Source organism: Anthonomus grandis, chromosome 4 (assembly GCF_022605725.1).
Source record: "Anthonomus grandis grandis chromosome 4, icAntGran1.3, whole genome shotgun sequence".
Classification (NCBI taxonomy): domain Eukaryota; kingdom Metazoa; phylum Arthropoda; class Insecta; order Coleoptera; family Curculionidae; genus Anthonomus; species Anthonomus grandis.
This window is the reverse complement of record NC_065549.1, coordinates 21,127,669-21,146,751: the sequence shown is the minus strand read 5'-3', so window position 1 is coordinate 21,146,751 and position 19,083 is coordinate 21,127,669.

Genomic DNA, 19,083 nt, shown 5'->3' with positions numbered 1-19,083 from the left:
TTTTTATTTATGTTGCTTCTAACATACGCATACTATCTGCAAAATCATATGTCACGTTTAAATCTTATAAGATATACTAGATATGACCTACACAGCCAACAGAGTCAGAAGCTTTCCATAACCCAACTAATTGTTCCAAGCAATAAAATTTAAGTTGTCTTTAGTAAGCTCATGCAGAGACATTTTTTGACCCAGTATTGCTTTTAAGCGAAATTTGTTTGTCATGGCATGGCATTTTTATTTTCATGAAAAAGTTAACTATAAGATTTTTTTACACAAATTTGTACGATTGATTAGACCCCTTTTGATTCTTTCTTAAAATGATAATTATTTCGACTGCTAACTTAGAGTGATGCATTTGATATTTAGTAAGTACTTTTCTGGATTTTCACCCAATCTCCTCTTCTTCTCGATCTCCATGTCTTGATCCATTTAATTAGTCCAAGAGAGTACATTAAATCTCAAATGGCAAACGTGTTTAGTTCTTTGATCATTTTTTGAGTTTACTTTTCTAAATTCTTCTGTCTGTTCTTCAATTGCCCGATATATGACCAAGTACTTATTTGTTTCTCCTGCTTGCATTAACTAAATAATGTTGCCATCTTCTAACTCTACTCACTCACATTTTATTATTTGTTTAAACATTTTTTCTTAAATTTATCCTGGCCAAAACTCGTTTATGTACCTTAACAAAATATTTTGACAGTATTTAACAGAGAACTTATATAAACTGATTAACGGGGAAATCCTATATAAACTGATTTTATATAGGCTTTCCCCGTTAGTTTTAATGACAAATCCGTATTGGCTTTTATTAAGTGTATTAGATAGCGGATTTACAGTAAGGCTAAACTATAATGGGCTAAGAGAATCTCCTTGAAAGATACCTCATCGTATTTTTATTGTATCACATTTTAGATTTCTGTCGTGACTCTTCATATTCTATTGCATTATCCAGTTAAACATTGTGTTTTTATTAATAATTAATAATGTTGTTTAATAATAATGATAGAAGCCTTCTGCTCTCCGGAAATGATGTTGTTGGTTTCGAAAAAACTTGAAATCATTCTGAGCATGCATGCTATAAAAAATTTGTATATTCCTAGTAAACATATTTAGCTTGCGGTATATGGCCAACAGTGTATGTGTGCTTATATTAAACATTATGAATACAGTTAATTCCAGTACTTTCCATATAAAGGAGTTTTCTAGGGCATTGAAATGTATAAGTTTAAAGTGGGCTTAAAAGAAAAAAATAGATTAGAAGAAAGGTTTATAAGAACGCTTACGACATGTCTTTTGAAGGTCAAGAATTTGTTGGTTATTATTATTTTGTTTTGTGTCTTATTATTTATGCATAGTCTGAAGGTTATTGCTGTACTACGGGGCTAATTTTAATGGTAGCTTGAATTAGCTTTTATTCTGAGGGAATAAAGTGGTGTCAACCGTAATGTAAGTAAAACCGAACCTAAATGCAAGTAAGCTATACAGTGGAATATCAGTTAGACATTTATATATATATTTAAACATTTCTGCATTGTTGTAAGCAAACATTCCTTTTATGAAAAAGCTGATCTCTTTTAAACCTATAATACATTTAAAAATATTCACAAATTTTCTCTAAACTCTATCTAAACCATCTTTAAGTTTATGATACACTTCATTCTAGGCAACTGGTAAATATTTGAGTAGGTTCCCAACCATACTAATGTAGACTAGACGACGAATTATTAAATGCAATTGATGGTCTTATTAAGAAACCCATTTTCATTGTTTTTTTGTAAAATATTACTTATATAGATGTCAAAACGAAACCCGGAATCCAAAGTGACTCCCACATAGTTTATTGTTTATGTATAAAATAATTGGAATTTGTTGAGCCGAACAATTTTTAGAAAACATGATTAAATGGCATATATCAACATTAATAAAAAGTCTATGTAATAGAAGTTAGCAAAGTCATTAATTCCGCTTTGAAGATTAACAATATTAGAGAGGGCGCAGTGGTATATAGTTTTAGGTCGTCAACGAACAGCAAGTACTTTATATTAGTATTTATGAAACATTTGTCAATCCCATACAGCAAAATTGAAGAGGGCTCAGATGCGACTCCTAAGGAACGTGGGGTGTAACTCCATTTAACACGACACATTGTTTTCTATTCATTAAATAATTAGTAAAGATATTAAGAAGTCTATCATACACACCGAAATTTTTAAGCTTCTTAATTAATTAGTAGAATAGTGAACTTTATCAAACCTTAAAAAAATGTGTGTATAGGGCACAAACAATCTTGCCCCTTCCCATCATATCATATATTTCTGTAAAAGAGGGACCAAGTTGTAATGCTTGAACATCCTTTGAGAAGCCCATGGTGATTTATTCGAAAGATTCGAAAATCTTACGAACTAATTCAATAGAATATCGGATAGTAATTACGAATGCCACTTTCATTACCAGATTTGTGTACTGATACAACATAAGCCACCTTCTAGACATCTAGAAAAACTGCTTATAATAGACTTTGATTTAATAAGATATAATAGTATAGCTAGGCTCGGCTAGCTTTTAATAAAGAGAGCAGAAAAACCATCTGGACCGGATCCATTATTAGCATCCAGAGTAGTATCTTATGTAACTGATTGCAAAAACTCTGCATATTTTGTTTTTGGTCTCCTGGTAATACGGTATATTGGTAATAAGGGTATTTATTGACTGAACTAAACACTTAATACTCTGTAAGGCATTATTCAATATTCAATAAAGTCCAACTAGCGCCTGCTTAGAACAGAGTCATTTGATATCAAAATTGATCTGGTGCCATCGTTTTTTTTACACAAATTTTTATATGTATTATAAAACAGTATTTGTTAGAGTTATTTTTACAAAAACTTTTGTTTTCTCAAAATAAAAGATGCAAAAGCTCAAAGTACGATGACAAGTGCTCTTTTATAAAGATCTTGCTATTATTTTAAATAAAACCTAGGTTAACCACTGTTATTTCAGAATTTGTACGAGCTTTAGACGGCGACAGATCATTTTTGGCTTGTCAGGGACTTTGTTGTAGTAAATTTGATGACAATATTTTTATCTTCTTGTACATGACCAGAAGAAGAACGGACAACTCTACATTCAGTTTCAATGACGCTATATATGTATATAGAGGAAATTAGACAAGAGCACCTTTTTATGTAAAAATGTTTGTTCTTTTCAATTCTAATACCAAAATTATCACGGAGTTGTTAGAAAAAAAGTTTTAACAATTTAAACTTTACCGACCACTTATTTTACACGACCCTGTATAAATTTTGGCAAAAATGGTTGCAATATCAGTTTTTAATAAAACCAATAGTAAATGTTGAAAATTTCAAAAGATTACAACTAGGCGTTCCGGATATATTAACAAAAAACCATCTTTAACATGATTCATAAAACACCCTGTAACTTAAAAACGATGCACTTTTGAACCATACTGTATATGGACTTTTTGTCTTATTTTTAGACAAAGATGCGGCTGGTAAAATATTGCGATGTAATTTCGGGACACCCTGTATATATGCCCAGTGTCTCGCCAATTTTTTTTAACCAGCTCAAAATAATTTCACCTTTTCTTTCAGGAATAATACACCTTTTCGAATTTTTACTACGGCTTTGCTGCCCCAGACTTCGTTTATTGTCTCTAGAATGAACAACACATTTCTCTAAAAAATATTTATCATCAAATTCTTCAATCGGGTCAGAGCACTCTTGTTGCCACTCTTGCCTACATCTGCTCTCAATTATAAAATGGATAGATTTGAAGACCAGGATTATAATTCTTTATTATTTATGGACTTAAATAAGGATTTTAACTCTATCCCCTAAACCTAATTGCTTCAAAAGTTAAAATATTTGAAATTTTCTGACTCTAGTATAAACCTTTTTAAGAAATTTTTGGATGGCTGCTATCAAAGGGTGCAGTGCAGGGATCATAGACAGATAGATAATAATCTGCTTCTTGCCGATGACACCCCTAGCTCTTGTTTATGATACCAATTTTGATGTGGATCTGGATTTTTCTAGGGTCAGTTGGGAGCATATGGTTTAGGGCAAACGTGCATATATTAAATAGGGAAAAAAGTCAGAAAAAGTGTTTAGATCAGGTAACAAGAATTAAGAAAGAAAAAGAAATTAACATTTTTCGGGCGCGATCTCGATCTACTTTATTAGCTTTGTAGAAAAGTTTTTTTTTAATTTGTAAGTATTGTATTTCCTTATGCGAATTTTAATTTTAACATTTTATTTCTTGATTGTTGATATATTCTTTTTCAATTATAAAATATAATTATTTTTCTTATAATAAATTATAATTATCTAAGTACAAAATTTAAGAATCTGAATTAAATTTTGATATATTTTATTGCTAAACTTTAATGACATTGTCTGAATTTTATATATAATTTTTTAAATTAATTTCTAGTAATTATTTATATGCAGTTTTATTTAACGTGTGTAGGGGAAACTGGGTAACAGTGAGACACTTTTTTTCTTTTTACTATAAGATCATTACTATTAAATGTATAAACAAAATTTTTTAATGACAGTATTTTTACATCCTTTTATGAACACAATATGTATAGAATTTAGCAGTACCTGTTTTAAGATCTCTGAATTTGATACATAAAATTCAGTTGTCATTTGTCTCAGTGTTACCCATGCATGGGTAACAGTAAGACACTATATGTTATTGCCCAAATATTAGTGATTAAAACAAAATAAAAACTCCAACTTAATTTATTTCAATTTTGATTTTAAACATAACATCAAAGGAAATTGTGGCTTTAAGCTTACTTTAATTTTTAAAGTAAGAAAACATGTTTTAAAAGAAGATTAACGCATATTCATTAAATTAAAGTTTAATTCAAACGAAAAAAATGAATTTTATCACTTAATATGACCGTAATTAAGGGGTCTTGGTAAAATCATTTTAACATCGTTAACTGGTATTGTGGCAATGTCTGGGATAACGGGAAAGTAAAATTTTGAATCAGTCTTTTGGCTTTTCCTCATAAAACTAATATTCGCCTCATTTGTCTCAGTAACATAAGAAAGCACCTTTCCTATGTAGTAAACAGGCTTTGATTTTGTTTTCTGGTTTAAATTCAACCAGAACATAATCCTCAACCTCTAGAAATGCTGTGGGATCCACTCTTGGATCCACTTCAGGTTCAAGATGTTCAAGATGACTTGTTTTGCTCCTTTTTCGGCTAAAACTTTTGCCGATTTTTGAACAGTAACCGTAGCCATTTCATCAAGATTAAAAATACGCGTCCCATCGCTAAATCTTTCATTGCGTTTTATTGCTTTGCATAAGTTAGTAAAAAACATATTAAAGTTATGCCTATTAAAAGATGTGGCCCGTGACAGACTACATCCTTCTGGAGTTCTAAAAGAAACATTTGGATTTTTTCTTATGAAATTTCCACTCATCTCCTGCCATTTTATTAACCAACCATTTCGGAGGCATCTTAAAATGGTTTATGAATGCTACCTCATAAGCCAATTTACGGCGAATTTATCACGAAGAGGGAGCCCATAAAACATCTGAGAGCATTTAATACTATATTAAGGAAAAAGTCCATTCTGAAGTGGAGTCAATATAATGTGGTGATACATTTCGCCAAGTGTTCTTGCCATCATCAGACTTGAGTTACTTAACACATACACAAATTCTAAACAATAACAAAGTTTGCAATAACAAGGGTTTGTTATTGTTTAGAATTTGTGTATGTGTTAAGTAACTCAAGTCTGATGATGGCAAGAACACTTGCCGAAATGTATCACCCTGAAATTAGAGGATTAGCATTTTATTTGTGGAGAAAAGACTTCCCTAACTTTTCAATATTTAATACTATAATCAGCCAGCATTTTTTCTTGCTTGGTATTAAATACTTTATTTACTGCATAATTAGGTGTATACCGAATCAATTCATCCTGACTAGATTTTCTCTTTCGCACATATCTAAAAATAGATATTGTATGTATTTGGTAAGTATGATTAAACTAACTTTTTTTACCTAGATAAGGTCTGGAAACTTAAATTTTCTTGTTTTGCAACAGATCTAGTGCTACGTCCGGTAAGCACAGCTTCAACTGCCCTTTTCATAGTTTCCTCGGAAAATGTTCCATAGTTTGTTTTCCTTGGTGGATTCCTCGGCATTCTGAAAACTTTTTTTATAAAATTCTAAAAAAAGAAGCGAGTTCTATATTTTTTAATAATATCTGGGTAACAATGAGACATGTCTCAATGTACCCCGTTTCACTGTTACCCATTGTCGCTAAAGCTAAAAAAACATCATAAACCTAACCTCAAAATTTCTTTTGCTCTATTAAACTGCCTTATTCTGTTAGCTAATCTACACATAACTTTATGGTAATACTAACAAACTGCTAAATATTCAACTTAATTTTACAAAAAAGTCTCAACTTACCTGTTGATATTTACATTTTGCACACGAAAAGCACGTGAACGCTACAGAATTTTATTTAAATACGAATGAAAATGAAACGGATAGGAAATCGGTAACTGTCAATGTAGCTAAAATACACAAGTAGTGACATCTTTTGACTGGACAAAGAACCGGAGCAATTTCGAATGTCTTACTGTTTCCCGTGTCTCGCTGTTACCAAGCTTCCCCTACATATGCTTATATTTGGCATGATTAGCTAATATCAATTTTTGATTGCTATTGCAGTGGTGGTAGTTGCTTTAATATTTCAGATAAGAGAAGATAAATGAATCAAAAAACATTACAAAAAGGACTATTAATGGTGTCGCATACGGATGCCTTGGATTTAATATTTGGTACAGAATTAGATAAATCGAACATTTCTTTTGCATTGGGTTTTGAACATTTTAGCAAAATTCTAAAATGTCTTTTTAAGATGGTGGTAATTTTTTTTATTTAAGCCATTCTTGAGTCATATTTACTCCTGAGTTTCGATTTCGAAATATTAATTTCAGATAAAATATGTTTCGAAGTAGCTTATAATATTCCTATGGAGTGCAGGTAAATATGTATAAGTGCAAAAAGAAACTATTTATTTTTTATAAAAATTTTCCTAGTTGTCTTCTCCTCAAGAATTCACTAATTAGAATCTCATATTGCCAAAAGCCATTCATACTTTTTCCATTAAATTTTAAATACCTTTGTACTTTTATATAAATAATTACATTGTATTATATTAATCGCCTAGAGCTAAGCTTTGTCAGTTAAAGGCAACTGTACTTTTTACTTCCTCCTCTTACATGCTTGCTAAATTAAAACTGGTGCATATAAGTCATAAATAGCACACCATGCGGTTAAAGGTGGTAACAATAGAGAGGTCCTGATAGGGCGCGTATGTAAGAAAATTACTTTTAGTCGAGTGATGGTAATAAAAAGGCGCAGCTTAGGATAAGTAATGGACTCCTGGTGGGCTCATTTCGGACAATAAATTGGAATTCTGGGACATTATTCTGTCGATGCACATCAACACTGGACGCATCCAGTGATTTCCGTTAAATGCGATTATACCGCAATCGCATTATACTTGCCTCTTCGATGTGATTTCGAATCTACCATTGTTGTTAAACAAGAATTAGAATTAACCGATGTGCGAGCCCACTTATTGCGTTTGTTATGGTGAAAATTAATGGTACTTTGTTCAAGGGTTTTTTTGTGAACTCTAACCTTTATTATATAAAAGAATTTTTTTAGATGGATTTTTAGATTTGCATTAAAAGGCTTAACGTTTTTCTTTTTAAAAGAATTATAATGCGTCTAGGATATTAGGGTATATTAATATAATAGCAATTTTAATAATAATAATAATGTTGAAGAAGTAGTCCATTTTTGCAGTGGAGTGAATAGATCAATGGGTAACTAAAAGTATTTCGGTCATCCTCCACTGAATTTAATTAAAAAAAATTGGATTTACAAAAACTTAAAGCTACATAATTAATAATCGGTCAATAATAATACCACTATTGTTTTGTAAACAAGAACAAAGAACAAAAAAAAAAAGTGTTTTTCTTAATAATAATATTTTAAACATTTATTCAGCTGGTTTGATGTTATTAGAGTTAAATGTATAACCTGTAAAACAAGAAGACCTACAGTGCTTAAAAAATCCCAAGACTAAAACAAACTTAAATAAATATAAATTATCTCTATAATCTATCATAAAACAAGATGATGTGTTGGCACAAAATATTAATATTGGCGAAATTATCGATTAAGGAAGAGGATTCGGGCATTTATGAATTTTTTTGAATATAGTTAGAGAAAGCTGAGATAGAACAGGTTTGAAGGGCAGAGAACAATCTATTAAGGACTTTGACCGAAAAATTTGTAAAAGATCTTTCGAATTTTGCAGATGAATGTATAAGTATAATGATCCTACTGAATTGAAAATTAAGTATGTTAACATCTGTTGTAAATGTGATTTTTCGAAGCAAATATTGAGAAGACTTTAACTTTATTATTTTGTTGTACAATATTGTATACAGGGTGGCCATTTGAAAACGAAACAGAGCCTATTTTGGGTCCCTCAGAACATTTGCGAAAAAATCCTCGGACCCGTCAATTTTTGATTCAAGGGGGAACCATTTTTTTGCTAGTTTCGCCCCCCTGAGGACAAAGCCCTAGCGGGGGTGACAAGGGCCCCCAAAATTTTAAATGGAACGGGGGGTCGAGTGATACCTTATTTTGAAGGTATTTTTATGTGGATTATAACCCTAAAGTGTTAAATCGTTACTATTTGCCTAGTCGATACAGGGGCTAATAAAAGTTACAAATACATTAATTTTTAAACATTTTTTATGAAAAAAAATGCTTGTAAATTTAGCAGTTAAATAAATACAAAAAATTTTGTTCTCCTACATTGTGAACCGTATTTTCTGTTGTTTTTTTTTAATACCCGTAGGTATCTATGCCAATTCTGCAAGGGAACTCGTGGTTATTGTTGAGACTGTTATTATAGCAACATTTTGAAGTTTAATAGTGGTTGTCAATTACTGCTGTCAGATCATAGTGTGTCAAACAAAGAGCTCTTTTAAGTTAGTTAGTTACAACATTGAGTGTGATAATGGTTTATTCACTTGCTGAAAGAGTTGAAATAATTTCTCTTTTCTTTGCGAACAATGAAAATGCTAATAGAACTGCCCAGCTCTTTAACACATTACAACACCCTAATCGACAGGTCCATCGCAAGTACATTTTGGAATTGGTTCAAAAATTTAGGGAAACTGAGTCTGTGGCTAATAAAAAGCGTGAAATGGATAACTCAGTGGTGAATGAAGCTTCAGAAGTAGCTATTTTAGGCCATACTGTGCAAGATCCTACACTGAGCACAAAGAAGTTATCAACCGTGTCTGGTATTAAGAGAAGCAGCATTCAGAAGATATTAAAAAAAAAACAAGTTTCACCCGTACAAAATGCATCTCGTATAAGAACTAAACGAAGACGATTTTTATAGGCGAGTACAATTTTGTGAAACTATATTTGAACAAGCCGCCAATGATCCACACTTTCTATTTAATGTATGTTTTTCTGACGAATGCTCCTTTTTCCTAAACGGTACCGTGAATCGTCACAACTGTCGCTATTGGGCTGATTCAAATCCCAGAATATTTCGTGAGGTGCATACAAAACACCCTGAAAAATTAAATGTTTGGGCTGGCATTTTTGGTAAACATATCGTAGGCCCTTTTTTTACCTGGTAATTTAACAGGAGAGATGTACCTGGAGTTATTAGAAAATACAATTGATCCAGCATTAGTGGAGATACTAGAAAATAACAACGAGTACTCGGAAAATCGTCTAGTATTTCAGCAAGATGGGGCGCCACCCCACTATGCCTCAAGGGTATGTCAATATTTGGACCAAACGTTTCCAGGACAATGGTTTGGGAGAAGAGGAGCTATTGAATAGCCTCCTCGTTCCCCGGACTTTTTTAGAAACCCGTTAGATTTTTTTTATGGGGCCATTTAAAAACTAAAATTTATGCTAGTCAGCCAACATCGCTAGACCATTTGCGACAAAGAATAATTAATGAATGTCGTCAAATCACCCCAGAAATTTTGCAAAATGTACGGGAAAGGTTTGAACAAAACCTGTATTATTGTATGGAAGTCGAAGGCCAACATTTTGAACATTTACTTGATTGATTTTATCTTTAAGCCCTTTATTTAAAATTATACTTTTTAAATTTTTTTTGTAACTTTTATTAGCCCCTGTATCAACTAGGCAAATAATAACGATTTAAAACTTTAGGGTTATAATCCACATAAAAATACCTTCAAAATAAGGTATCACTCGACCCCCCGTTCCATTTAAAATTTTGGGGGCCCTTGTCATCCCCGCTAGGGCTTTGCCCTCAGAGGGGCGAAACTAGCAAAAAAATGTTTCCCCTCTGAATCAAAAATTGACGGGTCCGAGGATTTTTTCGCAAATGTTCTGAGGGACCCAAAATAGGCTCTGTTTCGTTTTCAAATGGCCACCCTGTATATATAAATGAAACATCGCCGAATACCATGAATATATCTTAGAAAATATTTCTGAACTCGTTCTATTTTTTTACAACACTATTCAGTCAAACACGAACCGGAAACAACATCACAATGATTAAAAACAGACAGAACCATTAAATTGCATCGATTTTTTTGTTTGAGAAAATATAACTCTAAACATTTAGCACGTAAATTCTTTATACATTGTTGAATGTACATAAAAATGTGTTTTTCAGATCTTAGTTCGTTATCTAAAATATGACCTACATTTTTTCATTTAGACATAAGAGATAAAATCTCATCGCTAATCTTTACAAGAACTCTTTCAGTGAGATGTTTTACATCAATAAGTCTACGAAAGAACATTACAAAGTACTTACCTGGGTTTAAGTGGAGGGTTCAAAGGTCCTTAAAAATTTTATATAGAGTGTTTAGATCTTTATTAACAGCCGGGAGGGAAAAAACGTGATAAATTTGAGTCATCTGCATATATTTGTATTGTGCAGTATTTTAAAAATGCAGAAGTATATAGAATAAAAATAATTGGTCCCCAAATTGATGCTTGAGGGACACCTGTATTAACGCATAAACGTATAAAAAAAAAAGATTTATTGTCATTTAAATCCACCCCTTGCTGGCAATTAATGTGATGAAATTTTGATAAAAACCAAAATATTCCAAGACTAGCAATGTAAATATATCATATCAAATTCCTTAGAATAATAAATAGAACCAGAAGGGTACAATTACCCTTGTCAATAGATCTTAAAATGTTATCCGTTTGATTAGGAAGAACCGTTGCACAATTGTGACTTTATATGAAAAAACAACTAATTTTAAAATTAAAAACTGATTTTATAAATAATATATAATGGAATTTTACAAAATTGCAAATATGTATACAAATTTATTTTTTATATCGCAGGTTAGCCTGCATCCTTATTAGTAAGGAATAACTAAAAATATTCTCTTATACGTATCGTATTTCTCTTAAATAAAATTAAGCAAAATCTCCCACTGCTAGTATTTCTCCAAATCTGCTCTTATAAATGACGTATTATCCAGTTACATAATTCGGATATGGTTGTGCTTTTGCCAGTTCTCCTAAGGGGCGTATCATGTCAGCGCGTATCTAGTATAATGACATCAGTGGTAATCGCTGAGACAAGATCATATATAAATTCAAATGCATCGTAGAAATCTCTGTTACTAGTTTTTACTTTTGCCTGTGGTAAAATAACAAAACCCCAGATATTTTAAGTAATAAAAATATTTGCTAGGGTATTTCAAATATGAAAATTTTTCTTTGGACAGTACCTATAGTTACCGCTAACGATAATCTATTGTCTGTGATTCTAATCTGCAATAATGCTTGATAATCCGGACATACATAGTTTTTAATGTAATGTATGTATGACCGCTTTTGAAAAAAAACCTTATTTTGTATTTTTTTTTACAAAATTTCAATAAATTTATATAACCGATACGTAGAAATTAACACATTTCAGACAGACTTCGGATTAAATATTAAGCAATTACATTTTGAACAGCTTTTTTAGTTAAAGACTACAATTTGTTTTGCACCTCTTAAGGGCACTTATAAGATACATATAAAAAATTCAGAGATTTCCCTATGGTAAATTCTTTATCTCTTGCACCCACATGATTTTACGTCCTTCTCATAACTTCAGGTAGTTCTCAAGGGGCACTTGTAAACATATTTAGGCCGTAGTATTCCGAATTTTTCCTGATTTTATTTTCGTCTATGTTTTAAAGCAAATTTAGTTTGTATGTGATGTGCGTTAGTATACCTAAGGATAAGGTATTCGGATTTTTTTCAGTCAAGATGCGAAACGAAGTTGTTTATTTGCTGCTCATAATTTAATAATTTAATAAAGATTTTTACCGGCGTTCTATATGTAACATCGCAAGAAAAGGAATTATGGAGAAGAAAACAAGGATAGATGCAGAAAAAATTCAAGGAGCTTTTGACAGGTACTGCTACATTACTTTATTGTACATAGTAAGTACAAAAACATGAAGTTTAATCAATGGTTAAAATCAGTGGAGCTTTATGTTTTGTGTAGAAATAAAACATAAAGAAGATGTTTTTATTTTGTGTCTCGAACAGTAATGTTTGCTACATGATTTCATTAATTGTCTCTATACTTGTACATACAGGGTGTTCATTTGAAAACTTCCCACCACGGATTTATCGAAAACCACTGTTTAAAAAAAATGCCAAAATACGTCAAAAGGTTTGTCAAGGGGGACAATTTTCTAACCTAAAATTTCTTCACCCCCTTTCACCCTCTGCCCCCCAGGGTCATCCCCTTAAAAATTTTAAATGGCAAGGGGTATCGAGTAATAGCTTGTTTAAAAGGTCTTTCAAAGTCTTTTATTTTGACGTTTGATTTTTTTTAATCGGTCGATTCGTTTTCGAGAAAATCTTTGTTTATCTTAATTTGTTCAGATAGAAAACAAAAATATAAAAAAAAATATCAGTTTTTCATCCATTCAAAATGAAAATATTGCAAGAGTTAACCGAAGACGATTTCGATAGGCGAGTTGAGTTTTGTAAAAAAACGACTAAAGCGATTAATGATAATACTATTCATGTAAGGAATATCTGCTTCAGCGATAATTGCACATTTTATCTAAATGGAATTGTTAATAAGCATAACTGTAAATATTGGAGCAATGAAAATCGTTTTCGCCTTCTACAAATGCATGCATTTGTAGAAGGGCATACCCAGTACCCTCAAAAAATTAATATATGGGCAGGCATTTTAGGAAATAAAGTGATTGGGCCATTATTTATTAATGAAAATTTAAATGGAAACATTTATTTGTATATGTTGGAAAATACCATCAATCCGCTTATCACTGAATCCATTGAAAACCAAATCGATGATAATGGAAACCCTATACTTGATGAGACTGAAATATATTTCCAGCAAGACGCCGCTCCTTCTCACTATGTTCTTCCCGTTCGGCAATAGTTAGACGAGTTTCCAGATAAATGGATAGGGCGAAGGGGGCCTATAGAATGCTAGACCTGCTAGATCTCCTGATATAACGCTGTTAGACTTTTTTCTATAGGGTCATTTGAAATCTATTGTGTTTACTCCCCAACCTGAAAGTTTGGATGAACTTCGTCAACGTATCATCGACAGCTGCCATGATATCCCACAACATGTTTTTGAAAATGTCCGTCAGGAATTTGAACATCGCCTATATCATTGTTTGGCCAAAAACGGGCAACATTTTCAACACTTATTGGAATAAAAACTGATATTTTCAGGTTTTTGTTTTCTATCTAAACAAATTTAGATAAACAAAGATTTTTCTAATTTTCTCGAAAACGAACCGACCGATTTAAAAAAATCAAACGTCAAAATAAAAGACTTCGAAAGACCTTTTAAACAAGCTTATTATAATTACTCGATACCCCATGCCATTTAAAATTTTTAAGGGGATGACCCTGGGGGGCAGAGGGTGAAAGGGGGTGAAGTAATTTTAGGTTAGAAAGTTATCCCCCTTGACAAACCTTTTGACGTATTTCGGCGTTTTTTTTTTAAACAGTGGTTTTAGAAAAATCCGTGGTGGGAAGTTTTCAAATGAACACCCTGTATATTAAGTCGGCATGTGTAAAAGAGTTGGGAGAAATATTTTTGCATATAGTTGATATCGGATCAAGAAAATCAATTTTGATTCTTTTTTATATTAGATTTTTAAATTTTGTTAGTTTGAATTTATTAATTTGGTAAAAAGAAAAAATATAATTGCGGAATTTAAATATTCCAATTCACGAAAAAATTGGGATTTATCACTGAATCTAATTTATTTTTTAAGAATTCGTGAATTTATTTATATATCTTTTATTAATATATAAATAAAGGTAAATAATTATAAAAAGTTTCGATAATAGATTTTCTCATTATCCTATGATTTTAAAATTTTACATCTGATATTACCAATAAACATTAGAATAATAAAATGCCAAAAATTTATACGAATAATTTAAAAAATGCTATTTTTTATAAGAAAAAAATATTTTTTATTGTTCCAAAATTTGTTCCGGTTTTATATATATGTCGGATTGAGTTCCATAAAAAATACTGGTATTTGTAAATATTGGTATGTATGTACTTGTGTAATATAGGATAACAAATACAAATTCTCATAAAGTCCGAACTATTCTCATTTATTTTAGTAGCGTGCCACGGGGCAACTTAGTATCTAAAAAAAAGAAAAAAATATGATGAGCTGCTACTTTTCTTGTTTGAGAATTATAATTATATGTTATTCCACCTACTTTTTAAGTAATAATTAATAAAATACCTAAAAAAATATTTTTGAAAAAAAGAAATAAATTAAAAGTAATAAATATTTATATATGCAAATTTTGCAATAAGATTGAACTGCCCTGAATATCTGGATCGGCGTTTCTTTGACATTACAAAATTTTAAATTAAAGTATACACCCTTTTTCGACTAAGCCTCATAAGTTAAATTTCAAAGATTAAATAGCTGGAGAATAATCAACTGGTTCAAATGGTCATTCCACCGTTAAGAATAATTGTCTTTGAATAATTTATTCATAATAAGGTTTTGCTCTGTAAAATTGAATGAAGAATTACAATTACAATCTCATATGATAAGTTATTTCAAACTCTTTAAGTTATCCGGTACAAATTGGCCTTTGTCACATATTGTATTTATAGTGACATATGTATTTGGATTATAATTAATTATTTATGCATTGGCTCTAGTTTGTATATATTATCCTTGCGACCCAAAAGTAGTTTTTCAGGTGAACAGTAAGTGGTGAAAAATGTTTGACATAAGCCAACTGTAACTAAAGAGATCTAAACGTGTTGCATCCTTAGGATGACAATATATATTCTCGAAACATTGATGTACATACAGAAACAGGCCTTCTTAACCCGAATTCTAAATTTGTGCATTTACCAAAAATACGAGTAACCCCATCTACAACTCATAAGAAGACAACATAGCTAAATAAACAAATGCACTTGTGCTGAGTCACATAGTCATCATTGCCTAAATACTAGGTTATAATCTGAGGTAATAAATGTGAACTTGCTTAAAACTTGCAACAGTAAAAAAAATTAAATGCAAGACCAGAGGGATAAGTTAGAATAATTATCCAGAAGGCTGCAGGATATAAGCCAAATCATACAGATAAAATTTGTTTTTTTTTTTACTGAATCTTGCTAATTAAGATCTCACACATACATACATAATATATGCAGCCGACTTAGTTAGTTTTGTGGGGCAGCATGCAAAAACATTATAATTTTTTTTTATAAAGAGTTATAGTTCAGTTATGTAATGAAACAATACAATACAATATATTACGGAAATTTTCACAAATACACAATCTAATTTACAGACACAACTTAAAAGTTATAATATAATTTATATTACTAATTTACTATATAACTATACTATATAACTATATTTTAACAAAAATTAATGTGATTCTTATTTAGGCCTGTGTTCAACATTTTTCATTTCCTACATTGATACAAAAAAAAGTTCTTATTTCCTTTGTCAATAAATAAATATATTATTCTACTATAAGGAGCAGAGAAGCGGAGGAGACACAAGTAGTAACTAGGAGGAAATTAAAAGTTTAAACAAAATTGCAAAACAAGTGAATCGACTTTCAGGGGATTATAATTTTATGACAAATGGCAACTACGTAAACTGATAATACAAAATAATAAACAAATGCACCTTAAATTACTTTATCATTAACTTTGTAAAACTATTATAATTTCGTGTTTAGTTCAATATTTAAATTTTTGTGGTTATGACCCTCAATTTTTGTTTTTAAATTTTGGGGTAAAATCTTAAGAATTTTCGGAAGCAAAAATAATATATTTCTTTGCAATTGAGATTTGTTAAAAAAATGTGATTGTATTTCATTATTTCTTTTAGAACGGGTGCTATAATGATGATCAAGCTGAGTGAAAATATATTTAATTTTTTTGTAGAAATAAAGACTTGTACTTACAAATAATCCTCTTAGGTTTAAAATATTAAATTTAGAATAAAGATTAATTGTCAGATACTGGCTATTTTTGTATAGAATTATCTTTAAGATTTTGTTTTGGCATATCTTTAAAATCTACAATACAGTTTGCGAAGACCACCCCAAATTGGTAAACAGTATCCTCAAATAGACTCTACAAAGGAATTATAAACAATTTTTATTGTTTTTCCATTTATAATATTTCGAAGCTGGTCAAATTTGTAATAAAGTTTTCGAAGTTTTTTCGCCGTTTCGGTAGTATGCTCATTCCAGCGTTGATCAATATATAAGCCTAAATATTTAATTTTATTTGTTTTCTGTATACTTAGACAGGTACAAGTAGTATTTAATAAATTACAGGTTGTGGCATGAATTTTAATGTCAGTTTGTTCGGGTTGATCGACAGCCGTTAATTAAAATGCTATAAATTTAGTTTTTACAACGTTTAGGCTTATTTTATTGCTACTTATCCATTTTTGTAAAACGCTAAGGCCTTGTTCAGCTCAAAAATATATTTTCCCAAGTTTTGTCTGTAAATGTCACTGCAGTGTCATCGGCAAAACAAATAATCAAATCATTCTTCAGCAATTGTTCCAATTCATTAATATAAACTAAAAATAATACTGGTCCTAGGACTGTGCCTTAATGTACTCCAGTGCTAATGACCGTCCCGCTACTTAATGTATCATTACATGGCACTTTTTGGATACGATTTTCCAAATATGATTTAAAAAGATCTTACATACGGCCTCTTACCCCAATACGGTCCAGTTTCCTTAATAGCAAGGAGTGAGAGACCGTGTCGAAGGCTTTAGCAAAATCCATATAGATTGTGATGCATTTTTTATTTTGCTGTATTTTAGATAGTATATCCCGGTACCAGCAAAACACAGCATCCTCAGTGCTTTTTATTTTGCCTGAACCCAAACTGTTTACTATAAATAAGATTTTGTGATTCAAAAAAGTCCACGAGGCGGGCTTTAACCATCACCGAAATAAATCTTTATTTCGGTGGTGTTGCTTTAACACATTTTTTCCCATAATTTGGAAAAGTTGGAAAATACTTAGAAGTGAGATTGGTCTATAGTTTGTCATTTGATATGGGTCGCCACTTTTGAGGACTGGAGTAACTATAGCAGTTTTCCATTCTACAGTAATTTTTGAAGTACTAAAAATTAAATTAATTACATGTACTAAATGCTTTAAAATACAGGTATGAATTGATTTTATTAATTTGGCGCTTATACCGTCTTCACCCGCAGAAGAGTCTGTTTTTAAAGAGTTTATATGTGATACAAGTTCTTTTTCGTTGACTGGTTTTAGAAAAAAATTATTTGTTTACAGCATAGTTATTTTTGTTGTCTTCATTCGTGAATGTAATTTTGCTAGCCATTATTTCCCCGATTTTTGCAAAAAAGTTGTTAAAAAATGAAGATGTTTTTTCTTTATTTTTTATAATCGCACCTGTTTCGTCTTTTATTATTATTTCATTTTTATCATTGGTTGAGTTTATAGATTGATTAATAACTTCCCATATTTTTTTATAGTTTCTGCCTGCTACGTTAATTTTATCTTTGTAGTAATTATATTTAATTTTTCTAATTAGTTTTTGTAACACGTTTCTATATTTCTTGTACTGCGCCTCCCTTTCTACTGAAAATTTTTTTAGTAGTTGCTATTTTAGGCTATCCCTATGTTTAATGGATTTAATTAATCCTAAAGAAATTCAAGGTTTAATCCTAATATATTTTTGTTTAGCAATAAAAGATTTGGTAGACAAATTTAAGTAATTTTCTAGGATAACCATAAATTCTTGATAAGCAGCCTGAGTATCGCTATGACTTGTACAAGTCTCCCAAGTCTCTCGAGATAGGTGCCATTTTAATATGTTGTAATCTATTTTTTTATAAATGTGATTTTATTCCGGCTTAGTAATTATACTTCGAACATTTATGTGGAACATCTTTAATTTATTATTGCCCCCAGCCAACTCTCTCACCTCCTTAGCCCTTTCTAAATACTGCGAATTAAACTGCTCGCACAAAGAATAAATGAACAAATAATAATAATAATAATAATAATAATAATAATAATAATAATAATAATAATAATAATAATAATAATAATAATTATAATAATAATAATAATAATAATAATTATAATAATAATAATAATTATAATAATAATAATAATAATAATAATAATAGTAATAATAATAATAAATGTCTTTTATTTAAAATTTACAGATGTAGTTAACAATAATAACATTCTATAATTAAGTACCCGAGAAGCAGGGCGCAGTCTAGCTAAGACAGCTACTCTACTGAACCCTACTCAACGGTCATAAACTTAAGCTACAATATAAAGATTAACTCTATTAAATTCATTAAATACCCAAATAAAGAACAATATACTTATATATAATTTAAATAAATATTAAATAGCTAAATATAAAAAATTGCCAAAAATAAAATAAATAATTAAAGGC